An 18,192-nucleotide genomic window follows, 5' to 3' on the forward strand; every position below is an offset into this window, starting at 1 on the left:
AGCCATGACATAATTTTCTGGAATTTTCCAAGCTGTTTAAAGTCACAGTCAACTTAGTGTATGTAAACTTCTGACCCACTGGAATTGTGATACAGTGAATTATAAGTGAGATAATCTGAATTATAAGTGAAATAATAATAGATGCCAAAACTATAGTTTGTTAACAAGAAATGTGTGGAGTGGTTGAAAAACGAGTTAATGACTCCGATCTAAGAGTATGTAAACTTCAACTGTGTAGTATTTGTTGTTGTTGTTGTTGTTGTTTGGGGTCACTTAGAAATGTCCTTGTTTTTGAAAGAAAAGCTAAAAAAAAAAAGTCCATTAAAATAACATAAGATTACTCTGCCTAGAAGGCCAGCATCCCGGAGTCGCCTCTTCACTGTTGACATATAGACTGGTGAGTTCTTTGTTTCTGGCCATTTTGAGCCTGTAATCGAACCCACAAATGCTGATGCTCCAGATACTCAACTAGTCTAAAGAAGGCCAGTTTTATTGCTTCTTTAATCAGAAGAACAGTTTTATGTTAGGTGTGCTAACATAATTGCAAAAGGGTTTTCTAATGCTCAATTAGCCTTTTAAAATGATAGACTTGGATTAGCTAACACAACGTGCCATTGGAACACAGGAGTGATGGTTGCTGATAAGGGATGTCTGTACGCCTATGTAGATATTCCATAAAAATGTAGTCATTTACAACATTAACAATGTCTGCACTGTATTTCTGATCAATTTGATGTTATTTTAATGGACTTTTTTTCTTTTAAAACAAGGACATTTCTAAGTGACCCCAAACTTTTGAACGGTAGTGTACATATGAGATGAGTAATCCGAGATATGTAAACATTCTTAAAGTGCCATTATTAAAGTGCCTAGTTCCATTTATTAAAGTGGCCAATGATATCAAGTCTGTAGGTAGGCAGCCACCTCTCTGTGTTAGTGATGGCTGTTTAGCAGTCTGATGGCCTTGAGATAGAAGCTGTTTTTCAGTCTCTCGGTCCCAGCTTTGATGCACCTGTACTGACCTCACCTTCTGGATGGAAGCGGGGTGAACAGTTAGTGGTTCGGGTTGTTATTTTCCTTGATGATCTTTTTTTCTTCGTGTGACATCGGATGTTGTAGATGTCCTGGAGGGCAGGTAGTTTGCCCCCGGTGACACGTTGACCGCACCACCCTCTGGAGAGCCCTGCGGTTGTGGGTGGTGCAGTTGCCGTACCAAGCGGTGATACAGCCCGACAGGATGCTCTCAATTGTGCACCTGTAAAAGTTAGTAAGGGTTTTCGGTGACAAGCCACATTTTTTTCAGCCCCCTGAGCTTGAAGAGGCGCTGTTGCACCTTCTTCACCACATTATCTGTGTGGGTGGACCGTTCAGTTTGTCGGTGATATGTACACCGAGGAACTTAAAAAGTTCCACCTTCTCCACTGCTGTCCTGTGTGTGTGTGTGTGTGTGTGTGTGTGTGTGTGTGTGCCTGTCTGTCATTGCCAACTGTCTTTAGAAACTGGGTGTGACTAAAAGAGATGCTCTTTGGTAGAGGGAATGAGTAATGTTTTACTAATTGATGATTTCTCCACATGATTTCTCACAATGACGTTCAACTTTGAATTTGCTGCCTGTCACTCACTACACGTCCTGTTCCCTTTTGTTGCAGCTCTGCCACGTTTCCCTCCAGTGCCCTCCTCTCTTTCTGTTTCTCTTCCTCCTTAATTATTCATTGTTTGTCTGCCTGTGTCTACCACCCAGGGGGAACTCTGATAGGGGTATGTAGGCACAGTTTCACAGGGCAAAGAGAATAAATCTAACTTTCAATGAGCTCTTACGGGGGATTTTCCTGTGGGTGCTTCTGTGTGAATAAAAACGACAGTACTTAGACCTGTGTGTTTGTGTGAGACACTCCCTCATGGTGTAACAGGACACTGAAAGCATGGCTAGAGCGTGGCCGTGTGTGAACTGGCTTGAAGCAAGTGCTTCAATGTGTCTCTTGCGTGTGTGATGGTGTAGTAATTGTAGCGGGTGTTTCATCATGTGTGTGTCTCTGTGTCACTCCATCTCTCTCTGTGTGTGTTTCCGTCTCGTAGGCGATGATAACTCACTGTGCCTGTCTCTGTGGCCTTTGTTTCTTACACAGACTACTACCTGTCTGTCTCAGCAGGCTATCTAACTAAGCAGGCTACTACTACTATTACTACTACCATTACTACTACTCTGTCTCAGCAGGCTACTACTACTATTACTACTACTCTGTCTCAGCAGGTTACTACTACCTGTCTGTCTCAGCAGGCTACTACTACTATTACTACTACTCTGTCTTAGCAGGCTACTACTAACTGTCTGTCTCAGCAGGTTACTACTACTAACTGTCTGTCTCAGCAGGCTACTACAGTACTACTACTACTACTACTACTACTACTACTACTACTACTACCAACTGTCTGTCTCAGCAGGCTACTACAGTACTGCTACTACTACTACTACTACTACTACTACTACTACTACTACTACTACTACTACTACTACTACTACTACTACTACTACTACTACTACTTCTACTACTACCTGTCTGTCTGTCTGAGCAGGCTACTACAGTACTGCTACAGTCGTGACCAAAAGTTTTGAGAATGACACAAATATTAATTTCCAAAGTTTGCTGCTTCAGTGCCTTTAGATATTTTTGACAGATGTTACTATGGAATACTGAAGTATAATTACAAGCATTTCATAAGTGTCAAAGGCTTTTATTGACAATTACATGAAGTTGATGCAAAGAATATTTGCAGTGTTGACCCTTCTTTTTCAGGACCTCTGCAATCCGCCCTGGCATGCTGTCAATTAACTTCTGGGCCACATCCTGACTGATGGCAGCCCATTCTTGCATAATCAATGCTTGGAGTTTGTCAGAATTTGTGGGTTTTTGTTTGTCCACCCTCCTCTTGAGGATTGACCACAAGTTCTAAATGGGATTACGATCTGGGGAGTTTCCTGGCCATGGACCCAAAATATCGATGTTTTGTTCCCCGAGCCACTTAGTTATCACTTTTTCCCTATGGCAAGGTGCTCCATCATGCTGGAAAAGGCATTGTTCGTCACCAAACTGTTCCTGGATGGTTGGGAGAAGTTGCTCTCGGAGGATGTGTTGGTACCATTATTTATGGCTGCGTTCTTAGGCAAAATTGTGAGTGAGCCCACTCCCTTGGCTGAGAAGCAACCCCACACATGAATGGTCTCAGGATGCTTTACTGTTGGCATGACACAGGACTGATGGTAGCGCTCACCTTGTCTTCTCCGGACAAGCTTTTTTCCGGATGTCCCAAACAATCGGAAAGGGGATTAATCAGAGAAAATGACTTTACCCCAGTCCTCAGCAGTCCAATCCCTGTACCTTTAGCAGAATATCAGTTTGTCCCTGATGTTTTTCCTGGAGAGAAGTGGCTTCTTTGCTGCCCTTCTTGACACCAGGCCATCCTCCAAAAGTCTTCGCCTCACTGTGCGTCCAGATGCACTCACACACTACTACGACTACTGTCTCAGCAGGTTACTACTACTACTACTACTACTACTACTACTACTACTACTACTACTACTACTACTACTACTACTACTACTACTACTACTACTACTACTACTATCTCAGCAGGTTACTACTACTACGACTACTACTACTGTCTCAGCAGGTTACTACTACTACTACTACTACTACTACTACTACTACTACTACAGCAGGTTACTACTACGACTACTGTCTCAGCAGGTTACTACTACTACTACTACTACAGCAGGTTACTACTACGACTACTGTCTCAGCAGGTTACTACTACTACTACTACTACTACTACTACTACTACTACTACTACTACTACTGTCTCAGCAGGTTACTACTACTACTACTACTACTGTCTCAGCAGGTTACTACTACTACTACTACTACTACTACTACTACTACTACTGTCTCAGCAGGTTACTACTACGACTACTGTCTCAGCAGGTTACTACTACTACTACTACTACTACTACTACTACTACTACTACTACTACTACTACTACTACTACTACTACTGTCTCAGCAGGTTACTACTACTACTGTCTCAGCAGGTTACTACTACTACTACTACTACTACTACTACTACTGTCTCAGCAGGTTACTACTACAACTACTGTCTCAGCAGGTTACTACTACGACTACTACTACTACTACTGTCTCAGCAGGTTACTACTACGACTACTGTCTCAGCAGGTTACTACTACTACTACTACTACTACTACTACTACTACTACTACTACTACTACTACTACTGTCTCAGCAGGTTACTACTACTACTACTGTCTCAGCAGGTTACTACTACTACTACTACTACTACTACTACTACTACTACTACTACTGTCTCAGCAGGTTACTACTACGACTACTGTCTCAGCAGGTTACTACTACGACTACTACTACTACTACTACTACCACCACCACCTCAGCAGGTTACTACTACAACTACTACTACTACTACTACTGTCTCAGCAGGTTACTACTACTACTACTGTCTCAGCAGGTTACTACTACTACTACTACTACTACTACTACTACTGTCTCAGCAGGTTACTACTACGACTACTGTCTCAGCAGGTTACTACTACGACTACTACTACTACTACTACTACCACCACCACCTCAGCAGGTTACTACTACAACTACTACTACTGTCTCAGCAGGTTACTACTACGACTACTGTCTCAGCAGGTTACTACTACTACTACTACTACTACTACTACTACTACTACCACCACCTCAGCAGGTTACTACTACAACTACTGCTACTGTCTCAGCAGGTTACTACTACTACTACTACTACTGTCTCAGCAGGTTACTACTACTACTACTACTACTACTACTACTACTGTCTCAGCAGGTAACTACTACTACTACTACTACTACTACTACTGTCTCAGCAGGTAACTACTACTACTACTACTACTACTACTACTGTCTCAGCAGGTAACTACTACTACTACTACTACTACTACTGTCTCAGCAGGTAACTACTACTACTACTACTACTGTCTCAGCAGGTTACTACTACGACTACTACTACTACTACTACTACTACTACTACTACCACTACTACTACTACCACCACCTCAGCAGGATACTACTACAACTACTGCTACTGTCTCAGCAGGTTACTACTACTACTACTACTACTACTACTACTGTCTCAGCAGGTTACTACTACTACTACTACTACTGTCTCAGCAGGTAACTACTACTACTACTACTACTACTACTGTCTCAGCAGGTAACTACTACTACTACTACTACTACTACTACTGTCTCAGCAGGTAACTACTACTACTACTACTACTACTACTACTGTCTCAGCAGGTAACTACTACTACTACTACTACTACTACTGTCTCAGCAGGTTACTACTACGACTACTACTACTACTACTACTACTACTACTACCACCACCACCTCAGCAGGTTACTACTACAACTACTACTACTGTCTCAGCAGGTTACTACTACAACTACTGTCTCAGCAGGTTACTACTACTACTACTACTACTACTACTACTACTACTACCACCACCTCAGCAGGTTACTACTACAACTACTGCTACTGTCTCAGCAGGTTACTACATCTACTGCTACTGTCTCAGCAGGTTACTACTACTACTACTACTACTACTGTCTCAGCAGGTTACTACTACTACTACTACTACTACTGTCTCAGCAGGTAACTACTACTACTACTACTACTACTGTCTCAGCAGGTAACTACTACTACTACTACTACTACTACTACTGTCTCAGCAGGTAACTACTACTACTACTACTACTGTCTCAGCAGGTAACTACTACTACTACTACTACTACTGTCTCAGCAGGTTACTACTACTACTACTACTACTACTACTGTCTCAGCAGGTTACTACTACTACTACTACTACTACTACTACTACTACTGTCTCAGCAGGTTACTACTACTACTACTACTACTACTACTACTACTACTACTACTACTACTACTACTACTATCTCAGCAGGTAACTACTACTACTACTGTCTCAGCAGGTTACTACTACTACTACTACTACTACTACTACTACTACTACTACTACTACTACTACTACTACTACTACTACTACTACTGTCTCAGCAGGTAACTACTACTACTACTACTACTACTGTCTCAGCAGGTTACTACTACTACTACTACTACTACTACTACTACTACTACTACTACTACTACTACTACTACTACTACTACTACTACTACCACCACCTCAGCAGGTTACTACTACTACTACTACCACCACCACCTCAGCAGGTTACTACTACTACTACTACCACCACCACCTCAGCAGGTTACTACTACTACTACCACTACTACCACCACCACCTCAGCAGGTTACTACTACTACTACTACCACCACCACCTCAGCAGGTTACTACTACTACTACTACCACCACCACCTCAGCAGGTTACTACTACTACTACTACCACCACCTCAGCAGGTTACTACTACTACTACTACCACCACCTCAGCAGGTTACTACTACTACTACTACTACTACTACTACTACTACTACTACTGTCTCAGCAGGTTACTACTACTACTACTACTACTACTACTACCACCACCACCTCAGCAGGTAACTACTACTACTACTACCACCACCTCAGCAGGTTACTACTACTACTACTACTACTACTACTACTACTACTACTACTACTCTCAGCAGACTACTACTACACTGTCTCAGCAGGTTGCTACAGTACTACAACTACTAGTAACTGTCTCTGTCAACAGGCCGCTTTGTTTCACAAACATGCCCTTGTTTCTGGTGCAGCAAGCAGGATATCCTGTCAGTAGTCTGTGCCAAAGGGCCGACAACAGCTCTCACAGCACTGTATTAACTCAGCCGAGGCACACAATACGCCTGCTGAGGGGACAGTAATTCTCTAAACTTGTGTTTGTTAAATAGTATGTGTATGTATGAACTGTACACTCCTGGAAGCAGTGTAGATATGTGTGAAACGGAGCGATGCATGCTGCAGGGTGATATTTGGGATGCAAATATTACCCTATTGCCTCTATACTGCCCATACGGCTCTGGTCAAAGGTAGTGCACTATGTAGGGAATAGGGTGCAATTTGGTAGGGAATAGGGTGCCATTTGGTAGGGAATAGGGTGCCATTTGGTAGGGAACAGGGTGCCATTTGGTAGGGAACAGGGTGCCATTTGGTAGGGAACAGGGTGCCATTTGGTAGGGAACAGGGTGCCATTTGGTAGGGAACAGGGTGCCATTTGGTAGGGAACAGGGTGCCATTTGGTAGGGAACAGGGTGCCATTTGGTAGGGAACAGGGTGCCATTTGGGATGCAGTCAAGGTCTTACAGGTATGGGGGGGTAGCGTCATAAAAACAGTGAACCCAAGCTGTGAAACCAAAGAGGTTCACCAATAACAAAGTGAGTCAGCAACAATATACATTTCCTTGTCACCATCCTGAATAAAATAAACGAGTCATAGAAAACGTCTGTGTCAATCCAAAGGTGTGACTAAACAACTATAACAGCCAAATCCATATCTAATGAGCTGCACAGCCAATGCTTTTATTTCGATTTCTGTCTGTTATGTAGTTGTCTAAAAATGAATTGCTTTTTCAAAACTATTTTCAATAAACATTTATTGAATTCCAACAGTATGAGGTCTGTCATCCTTTAGGTGGTGTAACTCCATCCCACTCATTTTCCTCACAATTAAATCCCCCTGTGCAGAGATTATAATAACAATCTATTTCATAGATGACCTGTCAGGGGAAACCAAACTGGTAAACTCATGGGTACACTCAGAATGGCTGTCCTGGTATTGTGATTTATAATAATTATAATTCTGTAGTCTGAATAGGCTCAGTGCCCAGGGGGGTTAAACTCATGGGTACAGAATGGCTGTCCTGGTATTGTGATTTATAATAATTATAATTCTGTAGTCTGAATAGGCTCAGTGCCCAGCGGTGTTAGAGGGCACAGGGGGTGAGGAGGGCAGAGGAGGAGGGCCCTAAAATGAGGGCCACACCCTTCGGCCCAACGCACCCTACTCCAGCCTGAGTAGTGAGTACACAACAAGAAGAGAAGACCGGGGACTCACCCGGAAACCTTGACGACAAGCAGGTAGCGAGTTCAACCCGCAGGTCCAACACGTCTTCCAACACGTCTTCTTTCAAATCCACAACAAAACTAAACAAAATCTCCACTAACACCAGCTAGCCACAAATACAATAAGCATCCTTCGAGGTTCAGCAGTCACAAGAACAAGGGTTTCAAACTAAACTTCACAGTGCCTCTCCTTGGGCAGAGACAGAAAAAAGCAAAAGAGAGAGAGGTTAACAGAAGGAGGAAGTAGGCGTTTGTCTAGAGAAGAGGAAACAGGTCTGTAGCAAAATAGAACGGTGAAAAAAGCGGAAAAATTAAAAGATGAGACAACCGTTGGAGAAACAGACTACACGCCTTGCTCACAGGAAGTTACCTCAACCTGAAAAACATTGTGTCACACAGCTATACTCTACTACTACATGTACTGGTTAGCATTCAGCTGGGCACAACAGTTGGGGAACGTTCAGATAGAAAATAGATTATTTAGAATAAACATGCCTCTCTAACACGTACAATAAGGAATCACGCCAGCTCTATTTATGTCATTTCTATCTGGAACATTCCACAGTGTTTGCCTACTGAACATTACCCTGGTGTGGTGTCAACATAGTCTAGTCAGAGCTCTGAGAAGAGGGAGCCATGTTCCATTACCACTAGGGTTTTGTCCCAAACGGCATCCTATTCCCTATGTAGTGCGCTACTTTTGACAAGGGCCCATCTCTAGTGCATCAGTAAGGAGGAATGCACTAGATAGAGAATAGGGTGTCATTTGGGACATAACCAAGCTCTCACTTCCACCTCTGGCTGCCCTATTGTCTCACTGATGCCATAGGACAACTCAGCGTATGCTATTCTGTTCTTCTGAAATAGACTAAATTTTCTTCATATCATGCTTCTTTAGACCTGTCGAAAATAAATAATGGATTTATTGTGAAGGTGTAGGCTATACTACATGGATTTATTATACACGGCTCAAAAAAATAAAGGGAACACAAACAACACAATGTAAGTCCAAGTCAATCACACTTCTGTGAAATCAAACTGTACACTTAGGAAGCAACACTGATTGACAATAAATTTCACATGCTGTTGTGCAAATGGAATAGACAACAGGTGGAAATAGGCAATTAGCAAGACACCCCCAATAAAGGAGTGGTTCTGCAGGTAGTGACCACAGACCACTTCTCAGTTCCTATGCTTCCTGGCTGATGTTTTGGTCACTTTTGAATGCTGGCGGTGCTTTCACTCTAGTGGTAGCATGAGACGGAGTCTACAACCCACACAAGTGGCTCAGGTAGTGCAGCTCATCCAGGATGGCACATCAATGCGAGCTGTGGCAAGAAGGTTTGCTGTGTCTGTCAGCGTAGTGTCCAGAGCATGGAGGCGCTACCAGGAGACAGGCCAGTACATCAGGAGACGTGGAGGAGGCCGTAGGAGGGCAACAACCCAGCAGCAGGACCGCTACCTCCGCCTTTGTGCAAGGAGGAGCACTGCCAGAGCCCTGCAAAATGACCTCCAGCAGGCCACAAATGTGCATGTGTCTGCTCAAACGGTCAGAAACAGACTCCATGAGGGTGGTATGAGGGCCCGACATCAACAGGTGGGGGTTGTGCTTACAGCCCAACACCGTGCAGGACGTTTGGCATTTGCCAAAGAAAACCAAGATTGGCAAATTCGCCACTGGCGCCCTGTGCTCTTCACAGATGAAAGCAGGTTCACACTGAGCACGTGACAGACGTGACAGAGTCTGGAGACGCCGTGGAGAACGTTCTGCTGCCTGCAACATCCTCCAGCATGACCGGTTTGGCGGTGGGTCAGTCATGGTGTGGGGTGGCATTTCTTTGGCATTTCTTTGCTCGCCAGAGGTAGCCTGACTGCCATTAGGTACCGAGATGAGATCCTCAGACCCCTTGTGAGACCATATGCTGGTGCGGTTGGCCCTGGGTTCCTCCTAATGCAAGACAATGCTAGACCTCATGTGGCTGGAGTGTGTCAGCAGTTCCTGCAAGAGGAAGGCATTGATGCTATGGACTGGCCCGCCCGTTCCCCAGACCTGAATCCAATTGAGCACATCTGGGACATCATGTCTCGCTCCATCCACCAACGCCACGTTGCACCACAGACTGTCCAGGAGTTGGCGGATGCTTTAGTCCAGGTCTGGGAGGAGATCCCTCAGGAGACCATCCGCCACCTCATCAGGAGCATGCCCAGGCGTTGTAGAGAGGTCATACAGGCACGTGGAGGCCACACACACACACACTACTGAGCCTCAACGTTCAGATAGAAAATAGATTATTTAGAATAAACATGCCTCTCTAACACGTACAATAAGGAATCACGCCAGCTCTATTTATGTCATTTCTATCTGGAACATTCCACAGTGTTTGCCTACTGAACATTACCCTGGTGTGGTGTCAACATAGTCTAGTCAGAGCTCTGAGAAGAGGGAGCCATGTTCCATTACCACTAGGGTTTTGTCCCAAACGGCATCCTATTCCCTATGTAGTGCGCTACTTTTGACAAGGGCCCATCTCTAGTGCATCAGTAAGGAGGAATGCACTAGATAGAGAATAGGGTGTCATTTGGGACATAACCAAGCTCTCACTTCCACCTCTGGCTGCCCTATTGTCTCACTGATGCCATAGACTATAAGCACAACTCGCACGGTGGTGGGAGAATGAGCCAAAACCTGACAGGATCTTAACATTACAGCCTCATTGAACTAAGCGTTGGGACTGACGTCTTAGTTGGGAAGTGTCAGTGAAGCTTGACCAGACCTGGGTTCAAATGGTATTTTAAATCTTTACAAATACTTTGAGCATTTGATTGTCTACCTGGAACGTTATCATGGTGGGGTTTGCACTTTCAGGACTATTCCTTTGGTTCCACTGTGCCAGGCAAGCTCAATCAAGCGCAGATACAGTATTTGAAAGAAGACGAATGCTACTTGAACCCAGGTCTGGTGCTTACAGCTGCTTCACTGCACCAATTACAAGTGTCGGGGGCTGACGTCTTAGTTGGCCAGTGTCAGTGTGTGAAGTCTGACACACAGCATATGTTTAACCCACCGTAGGGTTAGTGAGGCCCCAACTCCCTCGAGTCCCTACTCATCTCTACCACAAAGCCAAATACTGTAGTAGTCTGTTTTCTAGCAGATTTTTACCTGGGATCAGATTCAAAGCTAACTCATCTGGCTCTCTGATTATCTGAGCTGTCAAGGCCACAGATACCAGAGACAGAGAGAGAGGTGGAGAAAGTGATGGAGAGAGAAAGAGCGAAAGAGAGAGAGATTGAAGATGAGGGAGGTAGGTCAACAAGGCCTCAGACACTAAGCAGAAAGAGAGATGGAGGAAGGGAGAGAAATAAAGAGAAGAGGAGGCAGGTAGGTCAACAGAGCAAATGAGCTCAGCCGTTTCACATAATGTGTTTCATAAGACATCTAACATTTCACCACAATCTCTCCTTTCACAGCATTTAACACGACCACCTGTTTGACATTTACAATTGTTATTATACAATTGTCCCAGACAGAACAGATCATAGGTTGTCAGACAGGTACATATATCCCAGCTAACAAATGTTGGTTCCCAGAACATTGTGGCAGCGTTATATGTAAAACGTTAATACGTTAAAGAGAATATATAAGGGAAAGTCGCAGGAACATTCTGTGTTAGCTGGGATTTCACTACACCTTATTGGGTCATTTGTGTTTCAGCAGTTGGGGCCTACATTCAGTGCAATCCCGTGCGTGGGGGAAATCTTCTGCTATGCTAATTGACAAGACTGAGCGGTCGTGATTCACATACCGTGTAGCTACACAATTCTAGATACCACAAAACCAGAGGCGTTGCTGTCATAACATATGTTTTAGCAGGCTAACTCATTTAAAGAGCTGGAAGATCTCACTGGAGCATTTGGGTATGGAAAGCTACTCTTCTCTCAGGGCGTAGCCAGGGCTGCACACAGCAACACAGAGCCAAACTATTTTCTAAGTACACCAGCACTACTTCATCACTCCCCAAAGTACTTTTCCACACGACAGTTCTAAAAACGGCCTGCTCCCTCCTCCAGCCCTGCTCACCACAGAGCTATTGCAGAGCACTAGTTAGCCGCCGTCTCCATGGAGATGAGCCGATTATGCTAAGGAAACCAATTAGCCTACAGCAATGTACTGTACTGTTCTGTTCCTCCCAAAACTCTCCCAAGCAGGAGCCTTGGGGGGGCCTGGGAGAATAGGGGGGACTCCCCCCTCAGAAGAGTCCTTGACAGGGAAGGAATGTCACACGGTTAGGGATGCTCTGTGGGAAGATGATAAAAAAGTAACTGTGCTTCCAGAGTGGAAACACGCCCACACAACAAAAGTTCTCTAACTGCAAATGCCAAGCAGCACACATAACACGGGCTTTACTAGCTAGTGTGTTCTCTGTTAAAATAATACAATGGTAGCTAGTAGCTGAGGGTGTTTTTGTTTAAAGAATGAGATGTGATATGATGCATCTCCCATTGGAACTCTCCCAGCCTACACATAAGCATCAGTTACCCAATCACAACATTGTTTTGGTCTATGATGAGTGTTAAATGTAGGCGTATCCTTCCGGTGTAGTTATAGTCAATCCATAACAGGGCCTCCTAACACAACATTTTATGCTCTATAATCCAACTGCTAAATCAGTGCATTCAGAGGGCTCCCGAGAGGCGCAGCGGTCTGTGGAACTGCATCTCAGTACTAGAGGCAGCACTACAGACCCTGGTTCGATTCCAGGCTGGCCCAGCGTTGTCCGGGTTAGGGGAATTCGGGGTAGGCTGTCATTGTAAATAAGAATTAGTTTAACTGACTTGCCTAGTTAAATAAAAGGTTAAATAAATGCAAAAAAATGTAAAAAAGAGGTTGCATCCCAAACAGCACCCTATTCCCTAAGCACCCTATTCCCTACACAGTGCCCTACGGACCCTGTTCAAAAGTAGTGCTCTAAATAGGAAATAAGGTGCAATTTGGGACACATTTAGAGCCTGTAGTGTACACCAACTGAAACAGACACTACATAAGATGATGTCACAGGTTGTCTCTCTAAGCAGAACATAAATGTGCAGTGTTCAAACCCAGATCCCTTTAGATTTAAAAATAATATGCCATCTCTGATTACATAAGGCAATATCTCTCAACAGGGATGTCAGGGCTATGAGCTTTAAACATAACAGTGGTGCTCAATTAGGAGTTTGTAGACTGAAAGGCCTTCCTGCTGCCAGACAGTCACAGAGGATGATGAACTGATGGAGAGAGTGTTAGAGGAGAGGGAAAGAGAGAGGGGGCGTAGGGAGATGGAGAGAGAGAAAGAAAGAGAGAGGGGGAGATATAGGGAGAGAGTGGGTGTAGGGATAGAGAGAGATATTGTTTGTTTATTTTCCCTTTTGTACTTTAACTATTTGCACATCGTTAAAACACTGTACAGTATATAGACATAATGACATTTGAAATGTGTCTATTCTTCTGAAACTTGAGAGTAATGTTTGCTGTTCACTTTTGATTGTTTATTTCACTTTTGTTTATTATCTAGTTCACTTGCTTTGACAACGTAAACATGTTTCCCATGCCCATAAAGCCCTTTGAAATGAAATTGAATTGGGTGGAGGGGGGGGGACGAGCAGGAGACAGACAGGACTCACAGGCTTCAGTGAGTCACTCTGACTGTGTGACCTTCTGCTGCAGGGCTCATCAGCTCAGCAGGCAACACAAACCAGGTCTCTCTCACACACGCACAGACACACACTTTACAGTATAATATTTTTACTACTGATTTTGATTACTGCATTGTTGGAAAAGAGCTTTAAAGAAAGGCATTTCACTGTACTTGTGCACGTGACAATAACACTTAAAACTCAGACACAAACACTGTGGGCAGAAGGCCAATCAGAACAGCCAGCAAGGGGGTTAACTTAAGACACAGCCAAAGCACAAATTTGTGTGCGTGTGTGAAAGAGTGAAAATCAAGTGTCTTGAATAGGGCTGTTGCGGTGACCGCATTACTGCCCCACACCGGCGGTCAGGAGTCATGAAGGCAGTGAAATTCCATGTAGTCACGGTAATTAGGCTTCTCCAAGCTCTGATGCTGCTCATGGTCATTAGTAGCCTACCAAACTTGCTAACTGCCTGGTACTCAGCACTCTATTGTCCCTCTAATCACTCTGACATCAATGCAAATGTAATTGAAAAGTCTAATCAAATACTTCATGAGAGCCCATGAGCTCATGTTGCGCAACATTTCTATAGGCTATGCAATTGCGTGAGAAAACATTGTGATGGCCTCTACGAAAAAAAGGAGGATCCCATCAGCTTCCTATAGGCTAGGCCTACTATATTTATTTCTCAACTTTCCTAATATTAAGCTGATTGCTTATATTTACAACTGGAGTATTGCCTACCTGGCTGACAGGTAAATGAATCACGGTAAAACGGTCCTCCTGTCACGCCCTGACCTGAGAGAGCCTTTTTTATGTCTCTATTTAGGTTTGGTCAGGGTGTGATTTGGGTGGGCATTCTATGTCCTTTTTTCTATGCTTTGTATTTCTTTGTTTTGGCCTGGTATGGCTCTCAATCAGGGACAGCTGTACATCGTTGTCGCTGATTGGGAGACATACTTAGGCAGCCTGTTTTCCTTTGGGGTTTGTGGGTGGTTAATTTCTGTTTAGTGTTTTGTTATACCTGACAGAACTATTTGGCTGTCATTTTCTTGTTTTGTTCAAAGTGTCTCGATTAAAATTAAATATGAGCACTCAACACGCTGCGCCTTGGTATACTTCTTTAGACAGCCGTTACACCTCCATCTGCTTTTTAAGTGCATAGATGACATGTATTTTTCCCCGCTGCCCCTTTCAAGACAGGTGCATGATAATGGTCCATTCTAAATCAAAACAAATGTCACACATACTGTATATTATTTAGTATATGTAAAGACAAGATTAAATCAAGAATAGTCTGATGGGTGAAAATATTAGCCTATCACTTGTGAATGATATAAACTCAGCAAAAAAACAAACGTCCCCTTTTCAGGACAATGTCTTTCAAAGATAAATACTAGAAATCCAAATAACTTCACAGATCTTCATTGTAAAGGGTTTAAACACTGTTTCCCATGCTTGTTCAATGAACCATAAACAATTAATGAACATGCACCTGTGGAACAGTCGTTAGGACACTAACAGCTTACAGACGGTAGGCAATTAAGGTCACAGTTATGAAAACTTAGGACACTAAAGAGGCCTTTCTACTGACTCTGAAAAACACCAAAAGAAAGATGCCCAGGGTCCCTGCTCATCTGTGTGAACATGCCTTAGGCATGCTGCAAGGAGGCGCATGAGGACTGCAGATGTGGCCAGAGCAATAAATTGCAATGTCCGTACTGTGAGACGCCTAAGACAGCGCTAAAGGGAGACAGGACGGACAGCTGATCATCCTCGCAGTGGCAGATCACGTGTAACAACACCTGCACAAGATCGGCACATCCGAACATCACACCTGCGGGACAGGTACAGGATGGCAACAACAACTGCCGAGTTACACCAGGAACGCACAATCCCTCCATCAGTGCTCAGACTGTCCGCAATAGGCTGAGAGAGGCTGGACAGAGGGCTTGTAGGCCTGTTGTAAGGCAGGTCCTCACCAGACATCACCAGCAACAACGTTGCCTATGGGCACAAACCCACTGTCGCTGGACCAGACAGGACTGGCAAAAAGTGCTCTTCACTGACGAGTCGCGGTTTTGTCTCACCAGGGGTGATGGTCGGATTTGAGTTTATCGTCGAAGGAATGAGCGTTACACCGAGGCCTGTACTCTGGAGCGGGATTTATTTGGAGGTGGAGGGTCCATCATGGTCTGGGGCGGTGTGTCACAGCATCATCGGACTGAGCCGGTTGTCATTGCAGGCTATCTCAACGCTGTGCGTTACAGGAAATACATCCTCCTCCCTCATGTGGTACCCTTCCTGCAGCCTCATCCTGACATGACCCTCCAGCATGACAATGCCACCAGCCATACTGCTCGTTCTCTGCGTGATTTCCTGCAAGACAGGAATGTCAGTGTTCTGCCATGGCCAGCGAAGAGCCCAGATCTCAATGCCATTGAGCACGTCTGGGACCTGTTGGATCGGAGGGTGAAGGCTAGGGCCATTCCCCCCAGAAATGTCAAAAACTTGCAGGTGCCTTGGTGGAAGAGTGGGGTAACATCTCACAGCAAGAACTGGCAAATCTGGTGCAGTCCATGAGGAGGAGATGCACTGCAGTACTTAATGCAGCTGGTGGCCACACCAGATACTGACTGTTACTTTTGATTTTGACCCCCCCCTTTGTTCATGGACACATTATTCCATTTTTATTAGTCACATGACTGTGGAACTTGTTCCATTTATGTCTCAGTTGTTGAATCTTATGTTCATACAAATATTTACACATTAAGTTTGCTGAAAATAAACGCAGTTGACAGAGAGATGACGTTTCTTTTTTTGCTGAGTTTATTACCGCTTGTGAATGATACCTGGCATAAGAAAGCCATTTTTGGTGACTTTTTCAAATCATAGTTGCACACCACATGTAGCCTAGCCCATAGGCCTATATGTTTTTAAGGTTTGTATCACAACTAAAGTGGCCAAAAAACTTCTTAAAATTAAGCACATTAATCCACTTTACAAGAGGTTTAGAGTCTAACTGGCATACATAAGCAGCGCGTGAGTTTCAAGCTTGGGGAAGATAATTCACCATAGAAATGCACCTTTATAGTAAAAGCATTACGTTCATAATCGCATTTGCAGTCACTTTTGATAATGGTGTTTTCAAGCTAATGGAACATTTGCGCTTATAGCCTGCTACCATGTGCACATTGCTGCGCTTATAATGTGAAGAAACAGCCTAATAGTTTATACATTTTTAAGCTAAACGTTCTGATCTGTTGTGTCAGCCACATTGCGTACATTTTTTTGTTTTTTTTATGCTAGTGGTTGTATTAATTTGTGATCTATTGCATCCCACTGTTTGGAATATTTATTTCTTGCACAGAATAGGTCGACTTTTGTACTATGGGGGACAGTAGATTGACATAGGCTTGTGCTTTTGCTATTCGTTAGGCCTACTCATCTTGTTGGCTGACGAAAAGTGAATGTGGACAATTTTTCCAATATCTTCAATGTGCACCTCAGAATTGGATAAGGACGTGCACAGTTGCGTCCCCGATGTGTCTGTCTTCAATTGTAGCCTGTGAGAAAGACCCGATCATGTGATGGAGAGCGCACAGCACTCAGGGAGAAAGGCACAACAAAGGCATGGATTTTTTTAGGGTGCATTATGGCCACAAACGGGATGCCGCCGTGGAATTCTAGGCATTATCAAGTGCTTGTCAAATCGTGAATGAGAGACTAATGAAGTGTGTACAGCCTGCGCAAAAAACAGAGCAGAGCTGATGCCTTTCAAGCAACTTTTTTCAAATCATCATTAGGAGTCGTATCATGCAGACTTAAAATGTATTAAAAATCTAAACATATAGCCCAACGTTTGTAGAACAACTAAAGTTACATTAATAACTCTAATCTTGTCTGCTAAATGAACTAGCCCACAGCCATTTGGCATACCCACATCAGGATCTAACACAAGGACAACTCAGCGTATGCTATTCTGTTCTTCTGAAATAGACTACATTTTCTTCATATCATGCTTCTTTAGACCTGTCGAAAATAAATAATGGATTTATTGTGAAGGTGTAGGCTATACTACATGGATTTATTATACACGGCTCAAAAAAATAAAGGGAACACTTAAACAACACAATGTAAGTCCAAGTCAATCACACTTCTGTGAAATCAAACTGTACACTTAGGAAGCAACACTGATTGACAATAAATTTCACATGCTGTTGTGCAAATGGAATAGACAACAGGTGGAAATTATAGGCAATTAGCAAGACACCCCCAATAAAGGAGTGGTTCTGCAGGTAGTGACCACAGACCACTTCTCAGTTCCTATGCTTCCTGGCTGATGTTTTGGTCACTTTTGAATGCTGGCGGT

General features: G+C 43.7%; 1 protein-coding gene across 7 annotated transcripts in view; it reads right to left on the reverse strand.

Annotated features, from left to right (window-relative positions):
* Positions 1 to 18,192, reverse strand: part of LOC115174032 (engulfment and cell motility protein 1) — a 163,580-nt gene that overhangs the window by 121,348 nt on the left and 24,040 nt on the right. Inside the window, exon 1 of one of the 7 annotated variants that reach the window (XM_029732636.1) lies at positions 8,140 to 8,408. The exons of 4 other annotated variants lie outside the window; for them this stretch is intronic. The gene's annotated coding sequence lies outside the window, so the exon portion shown is untranslated. Of the gene's footprint in view, positions 1 to 1,027; positions 1,195 to 8,139; positions 8,409 to 18,192 lie in introns of those variants that run through there. 2 more of the 7 variants (XM_029732642.1, XM_029732638.1) reach the window with 2 other exon arrangements.

The sequence above is a fragment of the Salmo trutta genome, chromosome 34, assembly GCF_901001165.1.
Source record: "Salmo trutta chromosome 34, fSalTru1.1, whole genome shotgun sequence".
In the NCBI taxonomy this organism is placed as follows: domain Eukaryota; kingdom Metazoa; phylum Chordata; class Actinopteri; order Salmoniformes; family Salmonidae; genus Salmo; species Salmo trutta.